This window comes from Patella vulgata, chromosome 4, assembly GCF_932274485.2.
Source record: "Patella vulgata chromosome 4, xgPatVulg1.2, whole genome shotgun sequence".
Taxonomy (NCBI): Eukaryota; Metazoa; Mollusca; class Gastropoda; family Patellidae; genus Patella; species Patella vulgata.
In genome coordinates, this window is record NC_065882.2 from 45,487,480 (window position 1) to 45,505,566 (window position 18,087).

The 18,087-nt window shown below is 37.8% G+C and overlaps 1 protein-coding gene across 1 annotated transcript in view; it reads left to right on the forward strand.

Moving 5' to 3' along the window:
* The first annotated feature begins 15,598 nt into the window (after nt 1–15,598).
* LOC126818417 (protein FAM135A) overlaps nt 15,599–18,087 on the forward strand; it is a 49,518-nt gene continuing 47,029 nt past the window's right edge. The window contains exon 1 of the mRNA XM_056100724.1: nt 15,599–15,706. The gene's annotated coding sequence lies outside the window, so the exon portion shown is untranslated. The remainder of the gene's footprint in view (nt 15,707–18,087) is intronic.

Here is an 18,087-nt window from a genome sequence, read left to right on the forward strand (position 1 = left end):
CGCTCAAGTAAATAATATTTGTAAACTGTGTTAGAAATATAAGCAATGTTAGAAAATATGGTCCCAGCTTTCATTTGTATGCCGATGATACTCAATTATACATGTATATATTTCTTTTACACCTAATTGTCTGTCTTCTTTCAATTTTATCAAAATTGCAACTTGAGAACTGTATTAGTGAAATTAGAAAACAACTTTCTAAAATTGAATAACGATAAAACCAAATATTTGTTATTAGGCTCAAGGCATCAATTAAGTAAACTTGAACATGATAACACCCCCCCCCTCCCCCTATGTTGTAATGTAAGTGTGATATATTTTCATCGTAATATTGACTCAGTTTTTGACAGTTTTATGTTTATGGGAGCTCAAGTAAATAATATTTGTAAACTGTCTTAGAAATATAAGCAAAATACGTAATTTTTAACTGTAGAGGCCACTAAGTCACCTGTTAATTCTCTTGTTAATTTAATTCACTTTTAGTTAGTTTACCGTTAAAACTTATAGATAAATTAAACGGGTTACCTGTTAAATATCGAATTGATTTTAAGATTTTTTACTTACTTTTACATGTTTAAATAATTTCGCTCCTCTTTACCTCTCAGATTATTAGAAATTTATACACCAGGCCGAACATTACGTACATCAGATAAACTACTTTTTAAAGCCCCAAACTGTTCAACTATAGTCTCTTATAGTATGGTCAGCGCTATTTTAGTTTTCAGGCACCTGTTTTATGGAATAATCTACCATTTAGTTTAGGGTGTTGTACATCTCTACATTTTTTCTCAAAAACAACTTAAAACACATTTATTTAATCAGGCGTTTAACTACGGAAGCGTATGGGTTATGCAAATTCTGTAGAAGGTCTCGAGTTCCTGCGATCCTGTGATACTTTCAACTGGTAATTTTCTCGAGATCTCAATTTAATGTTCTCGAAATCCCCTGATAATTTTGCTGCGATATTGACATCCTGTTTACTGTTTAAATTTTCTCGAGAATTCGAGTTAATGTTCTCGAGATATTAACATCCTATGTAAATTTTCTCGAGATCCAGAGTTAATATGAAACCTTATATAGTGTCTCCACGTTGTGAGGCAACCATTGGCCCAATACTTCGCACCAAATTTGATATAAAAAATACTCTAACATTTGTTACAAAAAAACCTGCTAACTAATGAAAGAATAAACGGACAATCGATAGGGTACATATGATTTACACTAAATTTGAAATGTGATTAAAATCGATAGGGTTCATCGTCTTATGCCCGAAATACTTAACACCAAATATTAAATTCAAAACACTACCACGTTAGCTTTAATGTGTGAAGCTTTGAATTACAGAAATTATTTCAATTTAATGTGTGGGCGACGTTTAATTGAAAATGTCATTTTTGCATGGTTTTCAGACCATATTTTGTTTTAGAATAAAGCTCGACACAGAGTTTATTGTCTTGTGGCACAAATGGTTCGCAGCAGATTTTAAATAAAAAATCTTGAAAAAGTCTGGGCTCTAACTAGATTTACTGGCAAATAGGAATAACGCCATAACAAAACGTCAGAGGGCGTTACAAATCAATCAGGTTCATTTTTCCGCCGAAAATAAATAGGGTTCCTCTGCTTATGACACTAATGGTTCAAAATAAATTTGAACGATAGCCTCGCAAAGTGTGAAGAAACGCCCACACAGCAACTGTACCTCAACAGCAGATTATTGAAAAGGAAAACTTGGTTGTTTAATAAATTGAATAAGGATCTAGCATTCATCAAGAAATCTAATCTCTATCGTGTTCACATGCTTGCTATATCTCTGGGACAGAAAACCTTATATTGCTGACAATTAACAGGGGTCATCCTTTTCGCGGAACACTGAATATCGAAAATCCGTTAAAAACAAGGTTTTCAAAGAATGGAGAGTATAACTCCAAAAAGAAGATCGCTAACCATTGAATATCAATAAAGTTCATGACCCCAAAGCTTCACACAAATTTTTTTAAAGTGAAGCCTATATGGCGTGAACAAGGCTTTCAGGGAGCGGGGTATATTAAGGAACAGAAGGTCACAGAATGCTGTATATCGATAGGGTTCGTCCTCTCATCGTCATATATTTGAAAGAAATACGGACAAAGAGGGTTTTAAACTCTCGAACAAAAGTTTGCGGAGTACTGAAAATTAAAAGGTCCTAGTGCTTCACACCACATTTGAAAAACAAAATCAGTTAAAAACTATAGCCTATATTGCGTTAACAAGTTTTCGGATAAGGTTAATAACTCCAGAACGATGAGGTGCTATAGAAGCGACAGGGGCCGTCCTCTCAATCCGTTAAAAACTATCGTGCTATTAAGGTTTTCGGAAAAGTGTGTGTGTGTGTGGGGGGGGGGGGGGGTAAACTCCGAAACGACAGGTTGTGGGGCGCTGAGAATAAGTTAAAACTACGCGCACACATAAAAATACCCGAGATCTCGAGAAAATTTACACATGATGGCAAGATCCCGAGAACATTGACTCGAATTCTTGAGATCGTTAACACAGGATGGGAGATTCGCGAGAAAATTATTAGGAGATATTGACATCCTGTGTAAATCTTCTCGAGAATTCGAGTTAATGTTCTCGAGATATGGACATCCTATGTAAATTTTCTCGAGATCCCGAGTTAATATGAAACCTTATACGATAGTGTCTCCACGTTGTGAATCAACCAGTGTCCGAATACTTCGTGACCAAATTTGATAAAAAAAAAATACTCTAACATTTGTTACAAAGGAAAACTGCTAACTAATGAAAGAATAAACGGACAATCGATAGGGTACCCATGATTTACACATTTGAAATATGATTAAAATCGATAGGGTTCATCATCTTATGTCCCCAATACTTCACACCAAATATGAAATTCCAAACCCTACCACGTTAGCTTTAATGTGTGAAGTTTTGAATTACAGACATGCTTGTTAAATTATTTCAATTTAATGTTTGGCCGACGTTTAATTGAAAATGTCATTTTTTGCATGGTTTTCGGATCATATTTTGTTTTAGAATAAAGCTAGACAGAGAGTTTATTGTCTTGTGGCACAAATGCTTAGGAGCAGATTTTAAATAAAAAATCTTGAAAAACTCTGGGCTCTAACGCGTTCACAAGGTTTACCGGAAAATAGGAATAACGCCATATAACAAAACCTCAGGGAGCGTTGCAAATCAATAAGGTTCATTGTTCCGCCGAAAATAAATAGGGTTCCTCTGCTTTTGACACTAATGATTCAAAAGAAATTTGAACGATAGTCACGCAAAGTGTGGAGATACGCCCACGCCGCATCCATGCATCAATTGTAGATTATTCGAATAGAAAACTTGGTTGTTTAATAAATTGAATAAGGATCTAGCAAGCATCAAGAAATCTAATCTCTATCGTCTTCATGTGCTTGTTATATCTCTGGGACAGAAATCTTATATTGCTAAAAATTAACAGGGGTCATCTTTGTCGCGGAACACTGAATATCGAAAATCCGTTAAAAACACAAAATTTGAAACAAGTCCGTTAAAAACTGTAGGCTCTATCGCGCCATTAAGGTTTTCAGGAAAGTGTGTGTGTGTCTGTCTGGGGGGGGGGGGGGGTAAACTCCGAAACGACAGGTTGTGGGGCGCTGAGAATACGTTAAAACTACGCGCACACATAAAAATACCCGAGCCTCGAGAAAATTTACACAGGATGGCAAGATCTCGAGAACATCAACACAAATTATTACGGGATTTCGAGAACAGGATCACAGGATCTCGAGGTGTTCTACAAAATTTTGCATAACCCATATACGCTTCCGTAACTACTAGCATGTCAGTAATAAATGACTGTTTCCCATATACATTATGTTTCTCAATTATACGCTTTCATGCGAAGGTCTAAAATGAGATCGTCGCTACGATGCTATTTTCATTACTGGACCTGTTTAATTTTATTCATCCTGTGACGCGAAACTTCTTGGCCCAATATACATACAGAACCGAAATAGATAAATGTGGTATATCTTGTATGACTCATGTAGCATAATAATTATGTGGGAATTCTTCGCATAAGCCTTTTCAACGATCCCTTGTTTGAGTTCAGAAATGATTATTACTTACCTCTAGATCAAATCGCTCCTTCATCCTGCTTTTAAGTTAATGTGAATGTTGTAATTTAGTATATAACGAAAGGCTTACATTACCACAGTAAGTGAGTTAACGGGGTGTCCTCAGGAGTGAAACGTATGAAGATTAAACAACAATATAGACTACTAGCGTTCATCACATGTCACCTGCTGTATAAACAAAATATTACACTGTCATGTTTTGACATCGTACATATGATTAGAAAGGCATGTAAAAAAAGTGTCAATATTGTGTGTTCAGAATCGGATGTTAAAGGAGATGTCTAGCTGTTGAAAGCTTTTGATATTTTTTTTCATTATCCAGGTAATAGTTTCCAAAATGCGGAATCGAAGGTACATATGATTTCGCCTTAATAAAATACGAAGTCGCTTGTGGCGCCGGGGTAACTGTCAGCCACTATTTATTAACAAAATGATGTTCCCGTTCTGTAATAACTAGTCTTCGTACGTAACACAGTAAACACATGACTAGGACAATACACTTGGACGTGTCATGAGATTACATAAAATGAAATGGGCATACGGGTGTACTAGGCTACTCCATGCAGTGTAACTTTAACGGAAATATTATCCGGACAGCGGCGCTACGTTACTCTTATTTCCAATTCCTACTGTCAGGGGTTCTTTTACGCATACGCAAATGTGTACACAGGACATCGGTTTTTCGTAACATCTGAACAACAATACTTTGTCACAGGCCAGGTCCTCCGTCCCGGGTAAGCGTTAGATCCTTCCTTGCAGGGCCGATTTTGACGATTCTGCTGAGCGGGGCAGATGTAAGCCCCGCCTCTTTCTTGTTTAAGTCCCTCCCATTTTATTAGAAGGTCGAGTTTAGATAGGATTATTTATTGTGCGACATTAAGAATGTCGTGTAAAAATGTCGTATTGTCGCCTAAAAATGTCGTGATGTCGTGATGTCGGGTTGTCGTCACGTGGTGTCGTGATGTCGGGTTGTCGATTTTATTTATCAATGTTGAAGCGGCCATGAATAATAGAGTGCTGTCCCTTGCCGAGATCAAGTCAGCCCTCACTGTCTCATCCTTCACTAAGAATACTTACCCTTCACTAACTGCGAATCAAGCTGGCCCTCACTACCAAATTACGGGTCTATTGCTGTATTCGTGACCGCTGGGAAAGATGGTGTTTCCCACTAGGAAATAGTAAATACCATACTTGTCGTGTTCGGGTGCACAAGTGGGAAAATCAACATGGCTGTCATTTTGAAATTATTTATTGTTTGTCTAATGATGATGGTTTTTACAATAATGCGATTCCTTTATGACTTTATACTACATTATTTGAATAACTACAGACAAAATCGCAGGTAAGACATGTTTTCTTTCTATTCGTATATATACTCTTACATTTTGCTTTCTATAAGCATAATATTAGGTCCATGCTGTACACACTGCAATGTATTAATTATGTTATAGAAATGTATTTGACATCAGTAATTGACACAGGGAAAACTAACTGAGATCTTTGTTTCCACCTTCAAAATGTGTATGTATTTGAAATATTAAAGATTATATACTATTATTCCTCTTGAAAGTATTTTAATTTCAATATATACTATTCAAAAAAAGTAGGGGATATTTGATTTTTAAGTGTTATTAAAGTCACCTAATGAAACTGACGAAGAAACAAATGACAAAATGCAATGAAGTTCACATTCATCGATTTATTCCAAATGATCGTTAGACTAAGTAAGGCACAGACTGACCATTATAAGGGTAAAATGATACCCGGGGTCAAACAGCAAAGTTACCACAGCATCACAACCAAGTCAGTAACGGGTAAATCCTCCTCTGTTTGCCAAACAAGCATTGATCCGACGTGGCATACTCCTAATGAGACGTCTAAGGTCATTTTGGTCCAGATTGTCCCATTCCTGTTGCAACGCAGCAGCAAGTTCTTGGACATTGGCAGGACGTTGTTGACGTCGACGTAACCTCTGTCCAAGCATGTCCCAGACATGCTCGATGGGGGAGAGGTCGGGACTCAGTGCTGGCCAAGGTAATGTGGTGATGTTCTGTTGTTGGAGGTAACCTGTAACGATCCTGGCCCTGTGACATCTTGCGTTGTCATCCTGGAAGATGAAACGGCGGCCATGACGTCGTGCGAACGGCACAACATGGACTGCCAAGATGTTGTCCCGGTAGTACTGGCCTGTAACACGCCCTGCAACAACATGTAAAGCCGTTCTTCCAGCAACAGTGATGCCTCCCCACACCATAACAGAGCCACCCCCAAATCGATCATGTCTGATGACGTTAACGTCTTGGAAGCGCTCGTTTCGACGACGCCACACCCTCCTACGTCTGTCCAAAAAATCAACAGTGAACCTTGACTCATCTGAAAACATCACATTGCTCCAGCGTCGATTATCCCAGTGTTGACGATCCCTACACCAACGACGTCTTGCCTGAATGTTATGATCTCTCAAACAAGGGATCACGCGAGGACGTCGGGCGCGAAGGTGACCCCTATGCAGTCGATTCCGAATCGTCTGGCCACTCACTCTCACACCAGTGTCTGTTTGAAGACGAGCGCTGATCTGATTTGCTGTGATGACACGATTTCTCAAGGCCAAGGTACGGATAAATCGATCCTGGGCTTGAGTTGTCGCCCTTGGTCGACCTGAGCGTGGTCTGTCCTGTACAGATTGTGTATCACGGTATCTGGACCATAGCCTGCTTATGACAGACTGAGAAACATTCATCGTCCGCGCCACAACCGCCTGTGTTGTGCCGATCTGTAGCATGCCAAGGGCACGTAACCTTTCATTTTGGGTAAGCCGACGCATATCAAAATTTGTTTTCTGGTCACTAAAACAATTAAACTGATGTTTCCACCCTGGAATTCAATGCCACAATGACTGTAACGTTCAAAGTCAGAGTCGTGCAAATCTTGGGTTGGACCCCCATGATGATCCCAAGCATCACCTGCATTCCATGCGGTAGCTATTGGTGCGTTTGGGCGTCACATGTAACTGGAAATGTTTCTTCTGTTAGGTTCTATATTGACTTTTTTCGTAGTCATTTGCATATTTTAGTATTATGCCCCCAAAATCAAATATCCCCTACTTTTTTTGAATAGTATCGTTTACATTGCAGGAGACAATTGCTAAGGTGTTACCAAACAACGTTAAGACAGCCTATATTAAAATCTGGGATTGCAAGTCACATTTTTCTTGAAATGGACAATCATACCTTGAAACGGCACATTCGTATAACGAGAGACAAATTTGAATTATTTACAGATTTTTTAAGACAATCGGGTTTGGCAGAGCGCAGTTTAAGTGTTGGCGGTGCAGCAAGAGTGCCAATTGAAAAGAAAAGTTTGCTGTTTTTGTGGTATATGGCCAATAATGAAACATTCCGAGAACTCTCGGATAAATTTGACGTGGCCGAAAGTACAGTTCATTTCATTGTTTGTGCTATTCTTAAAAATATTTCAAACCTTTCACGTCAAAATATAATATGGCCCGATCAGCACCAGAAAGAAGTAAATGCACGCAAATTCAACAATTATTATTTTGATAACGTTATTGGAGCAATCGATGGTTGTTTGAATAGGAAGGGCTACTATTCCATTTTGTTACAGGGCATCTGTGACCACTCTGGACGATTTATTGACATTTTCGTTGGGCCCCCATCAGGAAGGGTCCATGATGCAAGAATGTTACGAAACTCACCATTTTTCAATAACTGGCAGGCAAAAATGGGGGACATGAAACTTTTGGGAGATAGTGCATATATATGTAATGATTTCCCATTTATTCTTACGCCTAAACGTGATAATGGTATTTTAACACCGGATGATAGAGCAAAGAATACTGCAATAAGTAGGAAAAGGGTCATTATTGAAAACTCCTTTGGTAGACTCAAGTGTAGATTTCGAAGGCTAAGAGACCTACTAAATAATAAGTTAGACGTATCGGTTAAATTAATTGTTGCTGGATGCACTCTTCATAATATATTAAGTGACGGTAATTATTGTGAGGATCACCCAGATGGGTGCCCAAGAGAAAATGATGACAATGAATAGTATTTTATAAATTCTTTAATGTACAGTGATCAAGTATTTCTTAATACTACATGTACTGTGATACGGAATGTATCGTGAATAAAAAGACATTATATATAACTATACTTTGTAAATGTTCAAATAAATTCAGTAATAGCTACTGGACATCAAAATACGGAAATGAATGTTATGTAACTCACAACCAATAAAGAATAGGCTCCCCTATTGAACTAAAAATAAAATAAATTGTTATATGAATACTTTTCACATGATAATTTGAATTGAAATAATCAATATTCAAAAGTTGATCTTATAGTTTATCAAGTAAGCGACCCATCATGTCCTGAAAGGTATTTTGAAATGTTTCCATATTCTTTATGAGTTTGTCCGTTCTCTCGGTCATCTCTCGGTCACTTTCTTTCATGTATTTTAAAATTTCATCTCCATCGCTATTCCTCTTGCGTTTTTTACTCGGTAGTTTCACTTGATTATTTGATGAAGATGGGTTTGAACTGCTTGGCTCTGTCTCTCTCTTGTCTCTCATCAATTTGTGCAGTGTCTGTGTACGGTAATTCCATCGGCTGTAGCTGTAAGTACAAAATTGATATCGTGACGATCGCCGATCAAACGATTCATTTCTGTGTAAAAATGCAAATTTGGTTGGCGCCTTTCCAGTAGTAGAATTATTCAAAACCGCTTTTTTGAAACCATCAATTAGAGTTTGCCATTTTCTTGCAACTCTCTTTGAGTCAAATACTTTTTCAAATGTTGTACACAGTTTCTCGGTAAATTCTGCCCATAACTGTCTTTGTTTTCCTCTACCAAGTCTAATTTTATTTTCCAATTCTGCAATAGATTTAGGTATTTCATCATAATTTTCAATGTGGTCCTGCATTAACGATATTAAATATAAGGTCTCCTCGCATGTCCATACGTTGTGTGTTAGCCAATTTCTATTTTCTGTAGCGCCAACAGAAGAACTGGAATTTCTCAAAGGACTTCGTGTTGAAGCCATTTGTTGATCACTCATTTCTGTTTCTTTGGAAGAAATTGTGGCACATAGTTGATCAGTGGCATTTTCGGAAACTATCTTCAACGGTTTAGAATCAGTATTTAGAATTCTAAGTTTCGTTTGAAGCTGTTCGTCCAATTAATAATCATCATGAAGGTCTTGATATATGCTTTGGTTTATTCTAACCATACAATCATCATCAAAGTACAACAATCCATTTTTCGAATACACTGCAGTTATAATAATAAAGAACTGGATTATATATACTAGCTTTTAATGTACCGGTAAGCCTATTATCCCTTCAAGGATTATTAAAACCGCTAATCACCATTTGTGGAAATTAAATCACTAAACGGAATATTAGCAGTCCAAAGAAGGTTCAGTTCTTTTAGTATTTACAAAGATATGATGAATTGAAAACGATATAAACAAGCCATTGGAATCTTTAAGTATTGGTCAATCTTTTAGAAAAATGTCTCATAATATACCGTTGATGGCCTATATTGGTTTCGTTTTAATTAAATGTTAAATAATCAAAATTAGATATGGCCTAGTGCCCTAAAAATGCAAATGTCGATGAGCAGCACGGTCAAATAGCTTGGCCGACTGGTAATATCTAATTACATGTAATTGTTTCGGTATGTAGACTTTTTAAATTCAAAGGAAGGTACGTTAGTCCCGAAATGACCTAGTTTGTGCCGAGTGGACGTTAAACCACAGTTTTCCCCCACGTTACTGGAACATTTTTGTTGATATAGACTGTACCATCCTAAACCTGAACTGCCGTACAATACAAAGTTAGAACACAATAGAAAGCCAGGTATCTTCCTCGATTTCTGTTCGATGTGTTTCAGGTCACTGTTTAGAAAATGTATCCCAATATGTAAAATCCTACAAATCACGTATTCAGATCGATATGCACATCCACAACAAGCATTTAACTACAAAAATATTATCATTACCGTTCAAAACGTTCAATTTTACAACTTCTGCTGCCATCTTGTTACGTCGTATGTCGTGAACTCGATATAATTTTAGCTACCCGAGTTCTCCAGTAGAAACCACGACTTCCGAGCCAATTTTTGTAGTTACGAACGCTATTTACCATTTCGTCAGTCATATTCCCCATAAAACCGAGGAGTAACGAATACAGCAATGATACGAAATTTCAGATATCATGCTACATATCAGTAGAAAGCACGTTCACTGTTCTTTTCAAATATATAAATAATTTTCTGGCACATTCCCCACCTTTTCAGGTTGCTCGGTGTCATATAGTCACTTTTCTAAGGTTGAGAAAAATCAATAACATTCAATATATGACATGAACTTTATGTAAACTGCTTTTCGGCGAGATAACAACTATACAGGGCAATACGATCTATGTTCTACAGGGGCACCCAGACAGTGTTATAGCCAGTATTTTGTTGACATTCATTATGGGGTTGGATTGTGGATGGTGCCCTAGATTTGGAACCGCCCCCATCCCCCTATTCACAGCTTGTATATCCGCTACTGACACTGAGACTTAAAACATTATTAGCCGAGTTGCCGCAGAAAAGTGGGATATTAAATCCCATTTCATTTTGCTTTGAATTTTAATATACAAACTTGTAAATGATGTGTCGAGTGGAATGCTTGAAAAGGGATTTAATGTCTCATCAATAAAATACTTTGGACATTTAGGGGCAAACATGATATTGTAAATTAGGAGAACTTCGCCCGCCTACTATTCTTTGTATTTCGAATTGTAAGTGTTTTTACGCGCACTCCAAAGTTTATATGGATTTTCGAAAGACCAAGCGAACTTTCCTTGTATAATTGAAAAGTTGCCTCCCATGGATTGTCATTATACGGTACAGAATTGTTAAAATTGATTTAATCTACAGTGTTTGTGTTTTCCCTTATTTTAGATCAAAACTATATATTGGAGAAATGCAAGTATTGCTGGTTAGACTACTAGCCTTTAATTATGTTTTTCAATAATTGCGCGATTTTATATTTATAAATTTTCTTTCGAAACAAGATTCGTTAGTCTGATATCAATGGAGGTTGGTCTGGATATAACGACACTGCTTGCGATCAATTTTAAGATACGTGCATTTATAGTTCAGTCGTACGCACGATAATATGTAAACAAATTAAACCCACAAAAAAGACAAATATATAAATAACTGCAGTCCGACTATGGTACGAAGTATAAAACACGTAGTATTCATTCAGAAAAAAAATACGTATAAGAACGCACATATTATTATGTAACTACAGCACTTATAAATCCATGTGTAAAGATCGACCTACACTTAAAGGGCAATATTGGTGTCAGTCATTATCACATACATGTATGTGATAGAACTGGTTAAACACGTCCCAAATATAATTTTAACACAGGGATCATTGCTACGATAGATGCGTAATGAAGGTTTCAACAAACGGAAGTAACGAACGCAAAAGGAAAACAATGATCTCTGTGTTAAAATTATATTTGGAACTTATTTAACCAGTTCTATCACATATGTGATGATGACTGACACCAATATTGTCCATTAACAAAGACTGATCTGCCTAAAACACACGGTCGAACAAGAAATCGCACGGTAAATTAGATTTAAAACCTACGCGTCAGATAAAGTCTGCTGGTCCTTGATAAAACACCTTTGGTGCAGTTTTTAACCCGTCCGTTAATTAACACACCCAGTACAGAAAACGCACCTTCGCACAGATTTTCACCCCTAGCGATAATTAAATCACCTGTCAGTCAATTTCTCACCCCTGTATCTACATATTTTAGCCTCTTCGTATTAGATTTGTTGCGATAATTAGAATTTTACCGATATTCATACAAATTTAATAAAGTCGTTAGAAATCTATGCCCGAAACATACAAAAAACATAGGGGTGGGCAAATGACATCAAAATATTATATTGATATCCCGCATGACGTGTGTTTTTAAGGCCATTTTGGCTGCTGAATCTGAATCCTATGATATTTTTGGTATGTGACGTCATTTTAGGTTGGTTCAGTGGCCATTTTCAAAATGGCCGCCAAAAATGGACCTTTTGTCATTATAAAAGTAAGGGAAAATATTGAAACTAGCCGTCTAATTTGTTCAAATGTAAGTTTTTATAAGTCGGGGATGCCAAATAAGACAAATTTAGATACAAAGGAATAATGGTTATACTGCAATCGTGCTTTTTGTCGTTTGTTTTTAGAAAAATCTGCATTTTTGTTCAGATAATTTTCCATAATTTGTTCATATCTGTGATGTCGGGTTATTCTATTTCAGATTTCATTGTACTGAACTGGGATCTTCCCAGACCATAAATAGTTCAATGAAACTCAAGGCATAGTGATGGCGGGCAGCTTATGTTAAGAAGTTGACTATATACAGTTTAAAACTGGGTGTGGAGGTTAAAACTATTCACAATGTGGCTCTAGTCTGGTGAGGTGGATCGCTAGGAGTGATCTGGACTCCTCAAGGGAGCTGGTTCCAGTCTCTGACTATTCTGGGGAACAATGAGTTGGTGTAGGCGTCATCTTATATTCTCTCCTGGTAGAATCTAGCTGTGTTGACCTTGGGTGCGAGAGTCGCCGTTTCGTAAGTACTTCTGGTGAGGTATATCGACTAAGCCATGCTGAATAGTATCCTCTTGTTCTTTGAAGCAATGCGAATGACTGTACATTTGGATTGATTGAAGGACATCTGCCAGGTATTTTCCTATGTCTCTAATGTGGTGAGATCTTTCTGGAGAAGGTCGGAGTCTGTCTAGTTTCCCACTACCAGAGACTGTCATCAACAAAAAGCTTGGAATGGGGCGACTTCATGGATTCTAGAAGATCATTGATGAGGGCTATGGCCCAATACAGCACAGTGCACCGTGGAACTCTGGTGTGACCTGGGTCGTGTCAGATGTTTTGCTCTGCCGAGTAGGACTTGTTGGTGTCTTTTGCGGAGGAAGGATCTGGTCCACTTCAATGAGTTGCCTCTTACTCCGTAATGTTCACGCTTATGAAGGAGCTTTTCATGGGGCACTTGTCAAACGCTTTGGCGAAGTCAGGTGTATGACATGGTTTTGTTTTCCCTTGGCTACGGAAATGAAATGAAATAGGGTTTAACGCCCTACTGTTCTGCTCCTAACCTGGGCTAATGAAGACGGGAGCCCTTGGCGACGGGTGAGCCTATTTCCTGTATGGTAGAGATCTGGGCCCTTATTCACGAAAACTTAAACTAAGTTACAACCGAAATTTTAAGAAATACTGCAACTTCATTGGATATATACAAATTGATTTTACTGGTCAGCAAATCGAATTGCAGTATTTCTTAAAATTTCGATTGTATCTTAGTTTACGTTTTGGTGAATAAGGGCCCAGTTGTGTCTCATAGGAGCAACGCTTTCTGGAACCATACTGACTATCACACAAGATGCTGTTCTTGTCGAAGTGCTGCATTATGCGGTTATGCAATATATGCTCCAGTATCTTGCAGGTGATGTGGGTAAGTGACACTGGCGTGTAGTTCGCTGGCTGATGTCTGTCTCCCTTCTTGAATATTGGCTTCCTTCCAATCCTTAGGGACTATGCCTGAGTCGAGTGACATCTGGAAGAGTTGCATAAGGGCGGGTGCTAATTCGGTGACTACGGCTTTGATGATGAATGAGGGGACTGTGTTTGGTCCGGTTGCATAATAGGGCTTCGGACTCATCAGAAGTTTCAAGTGTATGTACACCTTTCCAATCAAGTTTGACGGATGCCATGGTGGGAAAACTGCTTGGTCCTATGTCTGGGATGATTGTTTTATTCTATGCAGTGAAAGCTGATTCAAACTGTGAATTCAGTATGTTGGCTCTTGACCGGCCGTCACTCTTGTTTTTGAGTGGTGCTACTCCAGTGGCTTCTTGGCCTTTACTCTTGATGTAAGTCCATAATTTCTTGGAGTCTTCCTTATAGTCTCTGCTCACTGTGGTTTCAAGGTAATTCCTGTTTGCTCATCTGACCTCGACTGTACCACTTTCTGTAGTTTCTTGTAAAGGTCCTTGTCTTGTTTCTTCTTAGTAAGGCGTGCCTTCTTCTAAGCCCTATGTTACCGTCTGATGGCTCTATTAATATCCGTGTTTATCCAGGGATTTGTGTAACGAGAAGTCGTCATCTTGGAGGGGACTCTTTTGGCGATGGTCTGCCCTTTGAGGTTCACCCATGTTATGTCAACGTTTTCTGGGACTATAACTAAATCGGTAAGGTCAGTAACATCCTCTTTGATTCCTTGTATGTCTGCTCGTTTCCAGAAGTAGATCTTTCTGCGAATGGGTTTTGGTCGCTTAGCCGTAGAGTACATGTCTAGAAGGACTATGTCATGGTCACTGTTGCCATAAGATGGAATAGGTTGAGTGATGTCCAGGGTGTTGCCTTTCCCTGTTGGGAAGTTGGCAAGCTGTTCTAAGTTGCTATGGTATCTGAGATAGAATAACCCGACATTACAGATATGAACAAATTATGGACGATTATCATACAAAAATGCAGATTTTTCTGAAAACAAATGACAAAAAGCACCATTGTAGTATAACCATTTTTCCTTTGTATCTAAGTTTGTCTTATTCGGTATGCGAAAATTGGACGGCCGCAAACGCGTTTGCTGCTATTCTACATCAACTTCAAAGTGATGTAATATAGCCTAATTATAATATGATGGCGGACTCGAATTCCAATCAACCAATCAGTCGTTTACAGTCAACGGAGACGGGAACGTCGGGAGAAAATTTAACTGCCGCAATCGCGTTTTCCTGCTATTTCAGTCTGTGATCCTATGGCTGACCTGAATCTCAAACAACCAATCAATCAACGCGTTGTATATGGGGGCCTGGCCCTCCCAGAGAAATTTTGAAAATTTAACTACGGCAAATGCGTTTTTGTGCCATTCTAGCCCGTAAGTTAAGCAACTCCAAAGTTGAACAGTGGTTTTGTAACCGAAATCCCACAATATGCTACCTGAATTCCAACCATCCAATTAGACTGTTACAGCTGCATTCACAAATAATAATCGATGCCTGAAAATTGTCGCACAAAGTAAAGTGGCTCCAGACAAAATGAATCCATAGTCAATTCAGTACATGTGGTATTCAGTTTTAGGGCCAACTTTTTGAAGGGGTCAAACTTTCGTAGGGTTGTATAGTTACAGGTACCTAACTAAATGCACAAATTGAAAATAGCAAATAAATATGGGAATAAAACTGAAGTAGCCTCTAACTGTTCTCGAACACTCACGGTGGAAATATTTTTTAGCCTACTGTTCTTCCTTTTATACGTTATTCCGATAATTTTACGAAAAGACACGGAGTGCTAATTGTTACAAGTCATAAATTTGTGTCAAGCCCCTGTGAAAGGCTTTGGGGTCTAAGGGAGTTAACTCTAAAGTCAGTCATGCGCGTGAACGAAGGTAAATTTCAGGAAAATGTTTACACTCACCTGTCATTGATGAAAGCGAATATTTGTGGAATAAACATCGATCACAGTCAACAGATATAATCTGGTAAGTAGACAAAAACAAAAGATATGAAGACTGTAGCCATTATTTATGAATAAACAACACAGAGTTCACATGAACTGTATTAAATTCAGTCAGTAGAGATATTAAATATTAATATTTCTCCGTTCATTTTCACCACGACTCCTGCATCAATCAGGAATAAGCATGATAAGATAGGTCTGTCACTTCTGCAAAACATCATGGGACATATAGATAAATAGCAGGTAGCAAATTAAATGAAACCTTCTATCCTTTCATACATGTTAACTGGATACACATACACGGATACACCAATCTGATTAAAATACATATCTATAATATTTCGTTTCGTTTTTTTATACTTTCGATGGCCTACACTACATGAAGATCTGACAAGTTATAGCGATAGGTCACGCCAGGGGTCAAAAGACAGACTTATGACCCGATGATGTCAGACGTTTGATTAACCAATCAGCATTGATGTTACTAGTATTAGCCTACCCACAGTTCCGTGCAAAACACGCCTTAACTTCGCCGTAACAGACCGTTTCATTGGCTTAACCCCGACACCATTCAGAACATGAGTTAAATAACAACTCTTCCAGATCCAAGTGTAGTAAAGACAAGTAAAACGAAATTTTGAACTATAAAAACGAAACGAAATAGGATCTGTGTTTTAACCAGATTGACGGATACACATACACGGATGTGTCGTACAATGGAAAATCCAAAGAATATTAAAACAAAATTTATATTGTTGATATGGAGTTGATATTTAACGTCCTAGTTTTCTGCACAAACTAGACTAATGAAGGCAGGCATACATTTTGGAAATTTTGCCTGCTGCAACCTTTTTTTGGGGGGTTATTATTATTCACTTTTCTATTTAACTAATCTAGAAGGTCTGAATTTTTTCCCTGGACATTTTGATGGTTGACAGGCAATGCTGGTCAGGGAAGAGTAAAACCCATAGCTGTACATGTGGTCTGTAAGGCCATTGACTGATTTTCTTGAAATGGTCAGATTTAGATTTAATATTAGTGTAAAGATGGTCCCTATGGATTTTGATCATTTTTTGAAAAGTAGTTTTAGCTGACCGTACTGAGAGTAGCCTACTGATCCAACAGCTGAAATGGATATGATGGAGTATTTAGATGGTGTCTATGGATTATGGGTGTTTTTGCAAAAAACAATTCTAAGGTTATTGCCCCTGGCATGCATACATTCCCTTTCATCAAATTTTCATGACATTCTCAGTAGGCCTACGTGTGAATTATGGTACAGAATGTCTTTACTGATTTAAGGCATCTACACAAACGTCCCCCCCCCCGGACATGCGATCATTGATAAAGTACATTATATAGACCCTGTATAGACCCTACATGTACTTATACTCACTCTGGAGAAATGACGGGGTAAAAATGGTCACCATCGATTTTATAACACTTTTTAATAACAGTTCCAGAATTATTATTCCTGGCATTCTGTTAGTCTAACTTTTTGTAATCAGCCCACAGATTCTTTTTTATATTGTCATCGCGTCGGTCCGGAATCCACGGTTGCTTGTGGGTGCTCTAGAGGCTAAAGTTAATATCCAATTGACTTTAAATTTATACACACTGTTATGAGACAAAGAATCCTATTGATTTTCACCAATTTCTTATAATTACTGCCAGAGTTATGGCCCTTGATCACCTTAAAAAATCTTGTGGATAGGGCTGGCGGAAAATATCGATATTGCCAATAATCACTGGTAAGGGTTTTGAAAATCGATACAGTTTTAAAATATTGATTATCGTGCAATTATAAGTACTTCACTTGGAAGAAGTCCATAAAAATAATCCTTATCACTGTATTCTTTGCAACGCGTTCTTGGGCCTAGAAGTGTAATTAAACAGAATAGTCATAATAAAACACTAATGTGTTTTTTCACGCGAGACGCCACCTTTGAGAAATGTTGACCGCTTATGTCATGATGAGAGCCAATGGTTTCCCGTAACATTCAGTTGTGCCCCTTATTTTAACTCTTCATTTCTTTCATTTATGATTTTATCAACAAATTTGCAAAGAAATGTCTGAAGAGGAAATAACTACATTTTACACATTATTATTCAGACAAAGATATGGCCAGCGGTGGCGGTTCTGTCTTCCAAACAAATTTGATTGAGTTTCTTTCTACATCTTGGTTTTGCTATAGAATGCTATTATTTTTTGTCAAATGTCAAATAAATGAAAAAAATTCTACATGTATACAGAATGATATCACAACATAAACTCGCATTTAATTCGTTATTCATGTACAAATTATGATTGTTTTCAGACCAATTGTAAGTCAAAATAATTTGCCGATATTATCGATTATTGATCAGCGGATGGTCGGAGATAAACGATACTTGAAAAAAGAA